Source organism: Mobula hypostoma, chromosome 2, assembly GCF_963921235.1.
Source record: "Mobula hypostoma chromosome 2, sMobHyp1.1, whole genome shotgun sequence".
In the NCBI taxonomy this organism is placed as follows: Eukaryota; Metazoa; Chordata; class Chondrichthyes; order Myliobatiformes; family Myliobatidae; genus Mobula; species Mobula hypostoma.
Genome location: NC_086098.1, coordinates 153,580,235 through 153,594,035, shown reverse-complemented (window position 1 = coordinate 153,594,035; position 13,801 = coordinate 153,580,235). Strand labels below are relative to the sequence as shown.

Here is a 13,801-nt window from a genome sequence, read left to right as displayed (position 1 = left end):
TTTATTTGGATGGAACGTAGGCACAGATTTTCATTGTACACAATTTAACAAGCTGAATGGGCTAAAATACTTCTGATTAAAGTAGTTTCTGTGCAATAAGTTTAGAGCACCATAAAACCCTGGTTACACCATACTTGGAGTACTGCGTTCAGTTTTGGCACCTCATTATAGAAAGGATGAATAGGTTTTAGAGATGGTACAGAGAGGATCTGAATGCTGTCTGGATTAGAGATCTTGTCTTATGAAGGTAGGTTATATGAGCTAGCGGTTTTCTCTTTGGAATGAAGATGGATGAGAGGTGACTTGAAAGACGAAAGCAAGATGATAAGAGATATAGTTCGACTGGATAGTCGGAGACTGTTTCACAGGATGGAGGTGGCTCATATAGGGGGTGTAATTAAAAAGCCATTGGACAGAAGTTTATGGGGATGTCAGACGCAAGTTTATTACACAGAGAGTGGTGTGTCCATGGAATACACTGTCAGGGGTGGTGGTGGAAGCAGATACATCGGAGACATTTAAAAGATTCTTAGATAGGCACAAGGATTATAGAAAAATATGTGGGAGGGAAGGGTTAGATTACTCTTAGAGTGGGTTAAAATATTAGTACAACAACATTGGTTAAGGACTTGTACTTGCTATAATATTCTGCATTCAATGTTCTATGTTCTCTGAACATCCCTGGACTCTGGATCTATTTGACTCAAGTAGACAACTTGATAATGACCAATTATGATCATATCTTTGTTCTAAAATATTCCTCTGTCCTTACTAAAAAGAGTTCAAATGTACAGTGTGACTGAAACTTGAACCCTGAAGTGAACTAAAGAATATTTATAAATATATATTTATCAATTTTCAGCAGAAGTTTACAAAATAAAACAAAATATGCATAACAACATAAGTGTAAATTAAGGGAAATAAGTTCAAGGTAGAATTAGAGTTTTTGAGGTGGGTTCAAGAACCCAATGGTAGTGGGGAAGAAGCTGTTGTTGAAACTTGAGGTGTGGGTCTTCTGTACCTCCTGCCTGATGGCAGCAGCAAGAACGGAGCATAACCTAGATGGTGGGGGTTCCCAGATGGTAGATGCCACGTTCCTGTGACCGATGTCTTCGATGGTGCAAAGAGCTCACATTACTGAATGTTTCTAAGCAGTACTACTACTGCATATTTTTTTTCTCCTGTAAGGACACCAAAGGAATGGGGACTTTTTTGTTTGCAAAAAAATGAGATTGGTATGTCTAAAATCACAGGATGTCCTTCACAGTTACTGATTCAAAAAATACATTCGGTGGTCACTTTATTAAGTACAGGAGGTACCTAATAAAGTGGCCACTGAGTGTATATTGTAATCAGTTTTTTAAATATACCACCAAATATTGTATGATTATTATTGCTATCCTGAATATTTATTTATTAAAGGAGAACTTCCATGAAGTTGGTTTTGGTACCTGAAGGATTCCTGTACAATTATTTAGATTTATCAATGATTGGGCTGGAACACCATGATATAGGGCTGAGGCTCCTGTACTTGCCAGAAAACTCAGAGGGAAATACAATCATACTTTTTAAGAATCTGTTGTGATGAGATAGTTCTCCACAGCCAGCCTTATCCTAATTGACTGGAGCAAGAAGCAACCTGGAAAGCTTTGGCAGTTTCTCCAAGGCTTAGTCAGCTGTCAAATGTATTAATAACCATCAATGTCTCTGAGATCTAAAACTATTAAAATCAATGAAACCATCAAAGCATTTTTATAATTATTACATTACAAAAGCATAAGGCATGTTAAATCATTGATACAAACTTAGACCAAACATTTGTTTCTTGTTCTTACATAGAAACACACATCCGAAGTTTTTGAACTTTGAAGTTATCACAATGACAGCTGCAAATTAAAATCAGGATATGAGCTGTAAGACAACTTAATAGACTGAGGTTAAGGGTGATAATCCTGAATATTTTCTTGTCGCAGACTCTCAGTGGGAAATGGGAGGCCCAAGGGATTTGAAATCTCAAGTTTTGACATTTTCCAACTTGTGATAATCCATTTAGCAGAGAAGAACAATGAGAAGAAGATGAGGTCAAGACACTACAGTGAATGTGGCATCTGTAATGAAGCTTCGGAATATGTTTAAAGGAACTCGTGCCTGTGTGAGACTGAACGGTGTGATCTATGGCTGTGTTGATTGCTTGTGGAGGCTGAAATTTAGTACACAGCCCACCAGTGTGCACTCTGGCAAATTAACTGCCCTCACACTGATCTTTGTTAATTCCTGACAACAGGGAATTATGGAGACTTTATATTGTAGAGCTGCCGGCTTGACAACTGATACATAATTCATTTCCGATGCTAGGTTATTAACCTTGGAGTAGTGGTTAAGTGTGAAGGCAAAGCTGACATGTTCGGTGCTTATGAGAAAAGAAACTGTTTCCAGTGCATGGAGCTTCAATGGCCAGGGAGGAGGAGGATTTAAGGTAATTGGCAAAGAGAACAGGAGGGGGCATGAGGGAAAATATTGTTACACGGTGTGTGGTTGGCACTTAGAATGCAGTAGCTGATGGAAACTCAGTGGAAGCGATGGGAATGTAATCGCGTAAATACTTGAAGAGGAGAATCTTGCCAGAGGAGTAGGAAGTCCATCACAGGAAAATAAACCTGGAGAAATATAGAAAGAATAGGCCGCACAGCTCCTTGAGCCTGCTCACCATTTAATAAGGCCGTTTCTAGAATCAAGGGTGACAGATTCACACAATACAGGAGGAGGCCCTTCTCCCTGCCAGCCCTGATGACTGTCTACGCCAATTCAATTTGCCTGTAATAGACTCATATCCCTTTACAACTTTCCAGTCTATGTACCTGTCCACATGCATTTTGAGAAGGCAGAATCAACCATCAAAGATCCCCACCATCCAGGCTGTGCCGCCTTTCTACAGTCATCAATGGGCAGGAGGTACAGAACCTTGAGGTCCCACATCGTCAAGTTCAGGGACAGTTGCTTAACTTTGGTCCTTGAACCAACTGGCATAGTCACTGAAGTTTAGAAACACCACGACTACTTTGATCACTTTGATCTAAAAGGGACGATTTTTAATTCCGACCATTCTTTCTTGTAAAATTTATGTTAATTTATGTTTTCCTTGTGTATGTTGTATCTTTAATGCTCCGTGTCTGTTCATGCTACAAATAAGGTTTTCATTACCCCTCTGCATACATATTCTTGTGCACATGGCAATAAACTGAACCTTGACTTTAAAGTTGATCTTGGTCTCAGGTCCACTTTCTTCAATTACAGGTTTCCCCTGCCATCTGAAGGTAGAGCATTCCTATGAGACAGCTCGTAAGCTGGAATGTGGTAAAGTGAAGAATCATTTACCATTTATTTATATGGGAAAAATTTGTAAGCATTCACAGACCCAAAAAATAACCTACCAAATCATGCCAAATAACACATAAAGCCTAAAATAACAGTAACATATAGTAAAAACAGGAATGATGTGATAAATATACAGCCTATATAAAGTAGAAATACTTTTCTACAATCATTGCCGCACTGTTCTCTGTAGCGAAAATATTACGCAAGCGCTCTTGGTAGAAACACTCTCTCCAGTAACCTTTAAGCTATGAAGATGCCAAATCATACCAAATAACACATAAAAATACACAGTCTATATAAAGTGGAAATAATGTATGTACAGTGTAGTATCACTTACTGGAATTAGGAAGACAGCGAGCACACTGATGATGGTGTGTTAGGCTGAGTCGTCGGAGGTTGGGGTGGTGCAGTGGTCCCCAACCTCCAGGCTGCCAACCGATACTGATCCACGAAACATGGAGTGGTGCAGCGGTAGAAGGGACACACCCAGCATATCTTTAAGAAAAGTTGAAATAAACAAGCTAATTAATTAGGTGCCACCCGGTACGTAATTGTCAGCCCAGATCAGAGACGATTGCCGATTGTGACGCATTAGGGTTAGGGTTAGCCTATGATCTGTCGCCTCTGATGTGGGCTGGCATTTATGTGCTGGGTGGCACCTAGTTAATTAGCTTGTTTATTTTGGCTTTTTTCTTAAAGATGTGTTGGGTGCGTCCCGGCTACTGCTGCATTCTCCGCAGCAATGTATCGGTCCGCAGCCCGGGGGTTGGGGTGGTGGGACACTGGAGTGTCATCTCATCATCGTCTGTTTCCACCAGGGCAGGCAAGTCATCTTCTTCTGTGTTTGTCTACCTCAATGTCAAAGGTCGAGGTTCATCGTCTGCTGTGGCTGATGTGGAAGGCTTGAAAAATGACAGTATGCTTGACTGCTTAGCCTTGCTCATTTTTCTATCATACAGTTCTTTGTAAGCACTCAAAACATATTGAAAATATGCCCTAAACCTACGTAGCCTTTCAAAATTAAAGTCACACTTTATCATTGCAGTTAAAATCTCATACAGTTGCTTCACATTCAGTTCCTGGACGACTTCACTTTCGGTCCGTTCACTACTGCATTTGGTTTCGAATGTTATCCTTTCCTCTTCCAATTGCATCAGCTATTCATCTATCAGTTCTTAGTCATGGGATGCCAAAACCTCTTCAACATCATCTTTGTCAACTTCCACAAACCCAACTCACTTTGTCCTTACTTCGTTCACCACGATCAAAATGCTTAATTATGTCTAGGTTTACGCTAAGTGTAACACCCTTACGAGCTCTTTTAGGCTCTTCTGATACCTTGGAACTCATCTTGCTAATGGCTCTCCACAGGCATGTGTTTAAGCAATCCCGGCTAGAATGCAGGTCTGGGGGAGGAGCCTGGCTGCTCGGGGTGCGTACTGACTTTTTTCGTAACAGTGAAAACACTTTCTGTTAGCGAAAACAGGTAACTAATGTAGGTCTTTTGTAACAGCGAGGTTTCATAAAGCGAATGTTCGAAAAGCGGGGGACACCTGTATTTTCATAACCTTTGGCCTTCCTGTAGACCTAAAACCCAACAACTATGAACGTTCTCAATGAATCCAATTCCAAAGACTCACACCTCCTGAAAAGAAATTGCTCCTCATTGCCTTAGATAGTTAGCCCCTGATTTTGAGACATTGCCCCCTGGTTTTTGACTCACCCACTCAGAGATAAAAACATCTTCATGAATCTTCTCCTTCAAGTCATCTCACAGTCTTGTATCTAAATGAGATTAGTCCTTGTTGGTTGGAGTGAATGGGTTCACCTGTTACAGTTTCATCATGTTTACTCCAGGGACCCTAGTGTTTTGTCTTCAACAAAGTGAAGACTGAGTCAGTGGGCCGAGCAACCTCATTCTGTGTCATTTTATGATTAATGATCATTATCTGGTCCAAGTTCAGGACATCAATTCTATGGAATTTATCATTAAACTGTTTATGTCATTATAGAGCTACCTTTCAGTCAAGTCCATTTTCAAGATTTATAAAGCAGAGCGTCACACAGTTTTTTCAGAGTTGGACAATCCACGTCAGGAGTGCGTAAAATGAGCTAGCTTTTAACCGGGGGTGATCGAGATTTTAAAGGCAGAGTTTTGTGTCAAGTTCTCTGAGTTGAGGAGCAACCAATCAGCAAGAGGGATTCATTAGAAAGGCCAATAAAAATAACTCAAGTGCAAACGGTGTGGCCATTCTTGAGAGTGTGCCAGTGTTTCCAGTGGCTTTGGCTTATCAGACTTGAGGTGAGGTAAATTGTCTTGTAAGTTACTCTCTCTCTGTGTTCTTATTTGTTCATTTCCCATCTGTTAGGGCATCTCCTTACCTGCCCATCACCTCCCTCTGGTGCTCCTCCTCCTTTTCTTTCTTCCATGGGCTTCTGTCCTCTCCTATCAGATTCCCCCCCTTCTCCATCCTTGTATCTCTTTCACCAATCAACTTCCCAGTTCGTTACTTCACCCCTCTCCACCTCCTGGTTTCACCTATCACCTCGTGTTTCTTCCTCCCCTTCTCCTACCTTCTTATCTTTTTTTTCCTCCAGTCCTGATGAAGCCCGAAAAGTTGACTGTACTCTTTTCCATAGATGCTGCCTGGCCTGCTGAGTTATTCCTGCATTTTTTGTGTGTTGCTTGGATCTGCAGATTTTCTCTTGTTTGTGAAAAGGGTGAATACAGGACTGAAGGTGTTATATTTGAATGCACGCAGTATACAAAATAAGGTAGATGAACTTGCATTACAGTTACAGGTGGGAATGTATGATGTTGTGGGCATCACTGAATCGTGGCTAGGAGCTTACTGTCCAAGGATACACATTGTATTGAAAGGACAGGCAGGAAGGCAGAAGGGGTGGCATTGCTCCACTGGTAAAAAATGAAATCAGATCATTAGAAAGAGGTGTTGAATCATTATGGATAGACCTAAGGAACTGCAAGGGTATGATGACAGTTATAGACGGACCCCAAACAGTAGTAAGAATGTGGTCTACAAACTACAATGGGAGACAGAAAGTGGATGCCAGTAGGCCAACGTTACAATAGTCATGGGGGATTTCAATATGCAGGTAGATTGGGAAAATCAGGTTGGTTCTGGATTCCAGGAGGGGGAGTTTCTAGAATGCCTACAAGATGGCTTTTTAGAGCAGCTCCTGGTTGAGCCCACTAGGGGATCAGCTATGCTATATTGGGTGTTGTGCAGTGAACTGGAATTGTTTAGAGAGCTGAAGGTAAAAGAACTCTTCTGGGAAAGTGATGACAATATGATCGAATTCACACTGAAATTTGAGAAGAAGAAGCTAATGTCATAGGTATCATTATTACAGTGGAGTAAAGGGGATTACAGAGGCATGAGAGAGGAGTTGGCCCGAATTGATTGGAAAAGAACACTCTCAGGGATGATGGCAGAGCAGCAATGGCTGGAATTTCTGGAGCAATTCAGAACGCACAGGATATATACATCCCAAATAGGAAGAAATATTCTAAAGGCAAGATGACACAACCGTGGTTAACAAGAGAAGTCATAGCCAACATAAAGCCATAGGGCAAATAATAGAGCAAAAGTTAGTGGGAAATTAGAGGATTGGGAAGCTTTTAAATACCAACAGAAGGCAACTAAAAAAAGTCCTTAAGAAGGAGACTGGAGAATAATATGGAAGTATCAATGGAAGTGTACCAGTTCACAGAAATGGGGGGAGTTTGGGTGGAAAAACTTGATGATATTTTATTACACTGTCTCAGAAATCCCATTATGATAGTAACTCTCCTGTTTGCTGGAGAAATTGTGGAAATCAAAATGCAAACCATTATCATATTTTCTGGGATTACCCTGTTATCAAAGACTATTGGAGTGGGATATATAATGCCCTACAAGACATCTTTAAATGTAAAATACCCTTAGAGAGTAAGACCATATATTTTGGGTATATACCTCAAGAATGGTTGAAAAGAGACAAATATTTAATGAATGTAGTGCTGGTGGCTGGTAAAAAGACCCTTACCAGGAAATGGTTATCACAGGAGAGCCCAACTTTAAATATATGGATGGAAATTACAATGGGCATTTACAAAATGGAGAAGATAACAACATCTGTTAATCATAAGTTGGAACTATTTTATTCATACTGGAAAAATGATTTAACTACATAAAACCTCATAGGCCTGATTTTATTCTCACAAGTCAATGAATATGTTGTTAAAGAAAGATCACTGCCTACTCTGTACATAGTTTTCTTCTTTCGATTGTTCTTTCTTTCCTCTCTTTTCTATAAGTGTATACCTCAGATAAATATAATGTGGAGATTTGTGACAAATATGATTATATGATATATATGTACAGTATCTGAAATACATCTTATGGAAATGTTTGTTTGATGATGAAATTCAACAAAAAATAAATTACAAAAAAAAAGGTAAAGAAGGAATAGGAACGTAAGCTAGCCAGTATTATTAAAGAGGATAGTAAAAGTTTCTTCGGATACATTAAGTGTAAAAGGGAGGCGAGAATGGATATTGGAGAGTGGAAAACGATGCTGGCAACGTAGTACTGTAATGGGAGACAAGGAAATGGCGGATGAACTGAATAGATATTTTGCATCAGTCTTTGCTGTGGGAGACACTAACGGTTTGCTGGAAGTTCCATGTGTTTGGGTTCATGACTGTATGACATTACCATTATTAGACCATAAGACTATAAGATATAGGAGCACAAGTAGGCCATTCGGCCCATCGAGTCTGCTCCGCCATTCAGTCATGGGCTGATCCAATTCTTCCAGTTATCCTCACTCCCCTGCCTTCTCTCCATACCCTCTGATGCCCTGGCTAATCAAGAACCTATTTATCTCTGCCTTAAATACATCCAATGACCTGGCCTCCACAGCCACTCGTGGCAACAAATTGGACAGATTTACCACCCTCTGACGAAAGTAATTTCTCCACATCTCTGTTCTAAATGGATGTTCTTCAATCCTGAATTCATGCCCTCTTGTCCTAGACTCTCTACCAGTAGAAATAACTTTGCCATATCTAATCTGTTCAGGCCTTTTAACATTTGGAATGTTTCTATGAGATCCCCCCTCATTCTCCTGAACTCCAGGGAATACAGCCCAAGAGCTGCCAGACGTTCCACATACAGTAACGCTTTCATTCCTGGAATCACTCTTGTGAATCTTCTCAGAACCCTTTCCAATGTCAGTATATCCCTTCTAAAATAAGGAGTCCAAAACTGCACAAAATACTCCAAGTGTTGTCTCATGAGTGCTTTATAGATCCTCAACATCACATCCCTGCTCTTATATTTTATGCCTCTAGAAATGAATGCCAGCATTGCGTTCGCCGCCTTCACCACCGACTGAACCTGGAGGTTAACATTTAGGGGTATCCTGCACAAGGACTCCCAAGTCCCCTTGCATTTCTGCATTTTGAATTCTCTCCCCATCTAAATAATAGTCTGCCCATTTATTTCTTTCACCAAAGTGCATGACCATACACTTTCCAACATTGTTATTTCACTTGCCACTTCTTTGCCCATTTCTCTAAACAATCTCTCTGCAGGCTCTCTGTTTCCTCAACACTACCCGCTCCTCCATCTATCTTTGTATTATCGGCAAACTTAGCCACAAATCCATTAATCCCATAGTCCAAATCATTGACATACATCGTAAAAAGTGGCGGTCCCAGCACCGCCCCTGTGGAACTCCACTAGTAACCAGCAGCCCTCTAATCCCACTCTCTGTTTTTTGCAATTAGGCAATGCTCCACCCATGCTAGTAACTTCCCTGTAATTCCATGGGCTCTTATCTTGCTAAGCAGCCTCATGTGTGACACCTTGTCAAAGGCCTTCTGAAAATCCACTGCATCTCCTGTGTTTACCCTGCTTGTAATTTCCTCAAAAAATTGCAGTAGGTTAGTCAGACAGGATTTTCCTTTCAAGAAATGGTGCTGGCTTTGGCGTATCTTGTCATGTGCCTCCAGGTACTCCGTAATCTCTGTCCCTAACAATCGATTCCAACAGCTTCCCAACCATTGATGTCAGGCTAACAGGTCTATAGCTTCTTTTCTGCTGCCTCCCACCCTTCTTAAATAGTGGAGTAACATTTGCAATTTTCCAGTCATCTGGTACAATGCCAGAATCTATCATGCTTGAAAGATCATTGTTAATCCCTCCACAATCTCTTCAGCTACTTGCTTCAGAACCCGAGGGTGCATTCCATCAGGTCCAGGAGATTTATCCACCCTTAGACCATTCAGCTTCCCGAGCACCTTCTCAGTTGTCATTTTCACTGCACATACTTCACTTTCCTGACACTTTTGAATATCCGGTATAATGCAGATGTCTTCCACTGTGAAGACTGATGCAAAATATGCATCAGTTCCTTTGCCATATCTGCGTCTTTCATTACAATATCTCCAGCGCCATTTTCTATTGCTCCTATATCTATTCTCAGCTCTCTTTTACCACTTATATATTTTAAAAAGCTATTAGTATCTTCTTTGATATTAGTCACCAGCTTCCTTTCATAATTCATCTTTTCCTTCCTAATGACCTTCTTTGTTTCCCTCTGCAAGTTTTTAAAAGCTTCCCAATCCTCTAAATTCCCTTTGGCTTCCCTGTATACCCTCTCTTTTGCTTTTACTTTGGCTCTGACTTCACTTGTCAACTACGGTAGTATCCTTCTTCCATTCAAAAATTTATTTGGAAAATATCTGTCTTTTGCTTCCTTCGTTTTTCAGAGAAACTCCAGCCATTGCTGCTCTGTTGTCCTTCCTTTGGTGTCCCTTTCCAGTCAACTTTGGCCAGTTCCCCTATCATGCGAGGGAGTTAGATATGGCCCTTGTGGCTACGGGGGTCAGGGGGTATGGAGGGAAGGCTGGGGCGGGGTTCTGAGTTGGATGATCAGCCATGATCATAATAAATGGCGGTGCAGGCTCGAAGGGCCGAATGGCCTACTCCTGCACCTATTTTCTATGTTTCTATGTTTCTATGCCATTGTAATTTCCTTTATTCAACTGAAATACTGACACATTGGAATTTAGCTTCTTCTTCTCAAATTTCAAAGTGAACTTGATCATGTTGTGATCACTGTTCTCTAAGGGTTCCTTAACCTTAAGCTCTCTTATCACCTCCGGATCATTGCACAACACCCAATTCAGCACAGCCAATCCTTTAATGGGCTCAACAACAAGCTGTTCTATAAAACCATCCTGTAGACATTCTACAAGTTCTCTCTTGAGGTCCTGTAGAGGCCTGGTTTTCCCAATCTACTTTCATGTTAAAATCCCCAACAATTATCATGACATTGCCATTCTGACATGCCTTTTCTATCTCCTGTTGTAATTTGTAATCCACATCCCGGCTGCTGTTTGGAGGCCTGTATACAATTGCCATTAGGGTCCTTTTACCCTTGCCATTTCTTAACTCAGCCCATAGAGACTCTACACTTTCTGATCCTATGTCATCCCTTTCTAATGATTTAATATTATTTCTTATACACATGGCCACACTACACCCTCTGCCTACTAGCCGATCTTTCCGAGACACCATGTATCCTTGGACGTTCAGCTTCCAATGGCAGCCATCCTTTAGCTAAGTTTCAGAGATGGCCACAATGTCATACTTGCCAATCTGTAGCTGCATGCATTTTCTGTCCAGTATTTGTAGTTTTCTGTTTTAACTGCACCATACCTCTGTTGCTCTGTAACTCATCCCACCGGTTGTGATTATGCCTCATCTCCTGCCTGTCCTGTTTATCATCTCTGTTGCACGCTACCTTTGATTTATTTTAGTTTTCCCTTTCCTCAGCCCTGTCACTCTGGTTCCCATCCCTCTGCCAAATAAGCTTAAGCCCTCCTTAACAGCTCCATTAAACCTGCCTGCTGGGATATTGGGACCCATTTTGGTTCAGGTGCAACCTGTGCTTTTTTGTACAGGTCATACCACCGCCCCTCTCCCCAGAAGAGGCCCCAGTGATCCAGAAACCCGAAGCCCTGCCTCTACACCAGTCTCTCAACCTTCTCAGGGAGAAGGTTCATGGGAAACTGAAAGGTCTGAAAGTAGATAAGCAACCTGGACCGGATGGCGTACACCCCAGGGTTCTGAAAGAGGTGACTGAAGAGATTGTGGAGCCATTTGTAATGATGTTTCAACAATCACTAGATTCTTGAATGGTTCTGGAAGAATGGAAAATTGCAAATGTCACTCCACTCTTCAAAAAAGGAGAGAGGCAAAAGAAAGGAAATTGTATGCCAGTTAGTCTAACCTCAGTGGTTGGGAAAATGTTGGAATTGATTGTTAAGGATGTGGTTTCAGGGTACTTAGAGTCACAGAATAAAATAGGCTATAGTTTCCTCAAGGGTAGTCTGGGGTGACGTACGTTTTGTATTTTTGTTTGGAACACTCTGCCATGGCGCGCGCTCTTTCTCTCTCTCTCTCTCATGCTGTCTCTCTCGCACTCTCTCTCTCGTGGTTGCTTTCTCGCTCTCTCACTCGCACGTTCTCTCGCTCTCGCTCGCTCACTCACTGTCAAAAAAATTGATTTCCGGGATACTGTATATAATTTGCAGGCATCAGGGAGCCACTATTAATATGCGTGAGACTCCCGGAACTTCTGGGAGAGGTGGGATGTCTGACATTGGTTTCCTATTCATTGCTCCAATTTACTCGCAGACTTCAAAACCATGCAGGTCAATAGGGTAGCTGTCCTGAGTGTGAGAGGGTCTTGGGAGAGGAGTCAATATGGGAAGAATAAAAGTTGGATTGGTGTACGACTGGTGTATGTTGGTACTTGATGGTCATCACAGGCTCAGTGGGGCTATTTCCCTGCTGTAGGACTCTGTCACAGAAGTAAGGTGTCTCCAGGCTTGAGAACGTGACTAGCTAGTTGGAGGGAGGGGACGGCATGTGGTGCAGAGGTCCTGAGGCAAGCCTGAGGCAGAGGTAATGATTGTTCTGTCACATGTAGGAATGAGAAAGTGGATGCAATAAAAGAACAGAAGTACCAAATGCCTTTCTCACACCAGGATGTCCCAGAGCCAAATGGCCATGTCTAAGATGTGTGTGACAAGGAACGAGGGTTTCTTTAAATGTTGATATTACCTAATCACACACCGTCTTAAAATATGTCCTGCATTGAGATATGTATGTCAAAATAGATGACTAGAGATTTTTCACATTGTATTCCATCGGCCTTGACCATTGTAATGTTAGAAATGGAGCACACAAGAAAACTAACAGATACCCGTTTTGTTGATAATGAATGAAAGGATGAATATTGGTCGGAGCACAAGGGAGAACATTCCTGTGTACATCCACCTTAGAGAGAAGAAGGTGCTTGTCATCGCAGTTCCCTCAGCACTGAACAGTCAGGGTCAACCTGGGGTTTTATACTCAGGTCAATGATGTGCTTGGCCCTACTGATTTGACTGAGGAGCTTGAAAGCTATGATTCCAAGTTTGCTAACAGTCAACATTTTGGGCCAAGGACTGTCATCCATCCTGATGAAACGTCTCAGCCTGAAACGTCGACTGTTTATTCCTCTCCATAGATGCTGAGAGCCTCCAGTGTTTTGTGTGTGTCACTCGCCATTTAGGAATCAACTGCATTGTTGGGTGTTGAGATGCATGTAGGCCAGATTGGGCAAGGATGGCAGATTTTTGTTTCTGAAGGACATTCGTGAACCAGCTGGGATTTTACAACAATCTGTTACCTTTGCAGCCATCATTACCAACGAAATTTTATAAGAACATGTTCCAGAATGTTAACTGAATTTAAATTCCACAGCTGTCACTGTGGGTTTGGTCTCGAGTCTCTGGATTGTTAATACAAGTCTTGATGTACCAGTCCGGCAATCTAACTGCTGTACCACCAGCATAGTCTAATGGCTGCTTTCATTATCTTAAATATCTCCACCCCCTTGGTCTTCCATCTGTCCAGTTGATGAACATATTACAGGCAGGAGTTTATGAGCAGAAGGAATCATCCTCTGTTTTTCAACTCCGTGAGCATTTTCTGTTTCTCACACTGAGCCTGTAGGTTGTGTTGTCAGTTCAGCGTTGCGGTGCGTGGTTATCCACGCTGGTTCAAGAGGCTGATGTTTGCAGGGTAAGCCTGGTGGTTGAGGTGGGCACCATAACATCATTTAAAAGACAACTGGACAGGTACATGGATAGCAAAGGTTTGGGAGGTTATTGGCCAAATGTTGGTGAATGGGACTAGCATGGATGGGGCATCATGGTCAGCATGGACCAGTTGGGCCAAATGGCCTGTTTCCATTCTGTATAACCGTGATTCTATGCCTCTAATGTCTTCCTTTGCACATTCCTTTTTCCTGAACTGTCTGGTATAACTTATATCTATTTATTGTCTGTGTATTGTCTGAA

General features: G+C 41.7%; 1 protein-coding gene across 3 annotated transcripts in view; it reads left to right on the top strand.

Moving 5' to 3' along the window:
• LOC134342577 (sialate:O-sulfotransferase 2-like) overlaps window positions 1-13,801 on the top strand; it is a 294,342-nt gene that overhangs the window by 98,969 nt on the left and 181,572 nt on the right. The window lies entirely within an intron of this gene.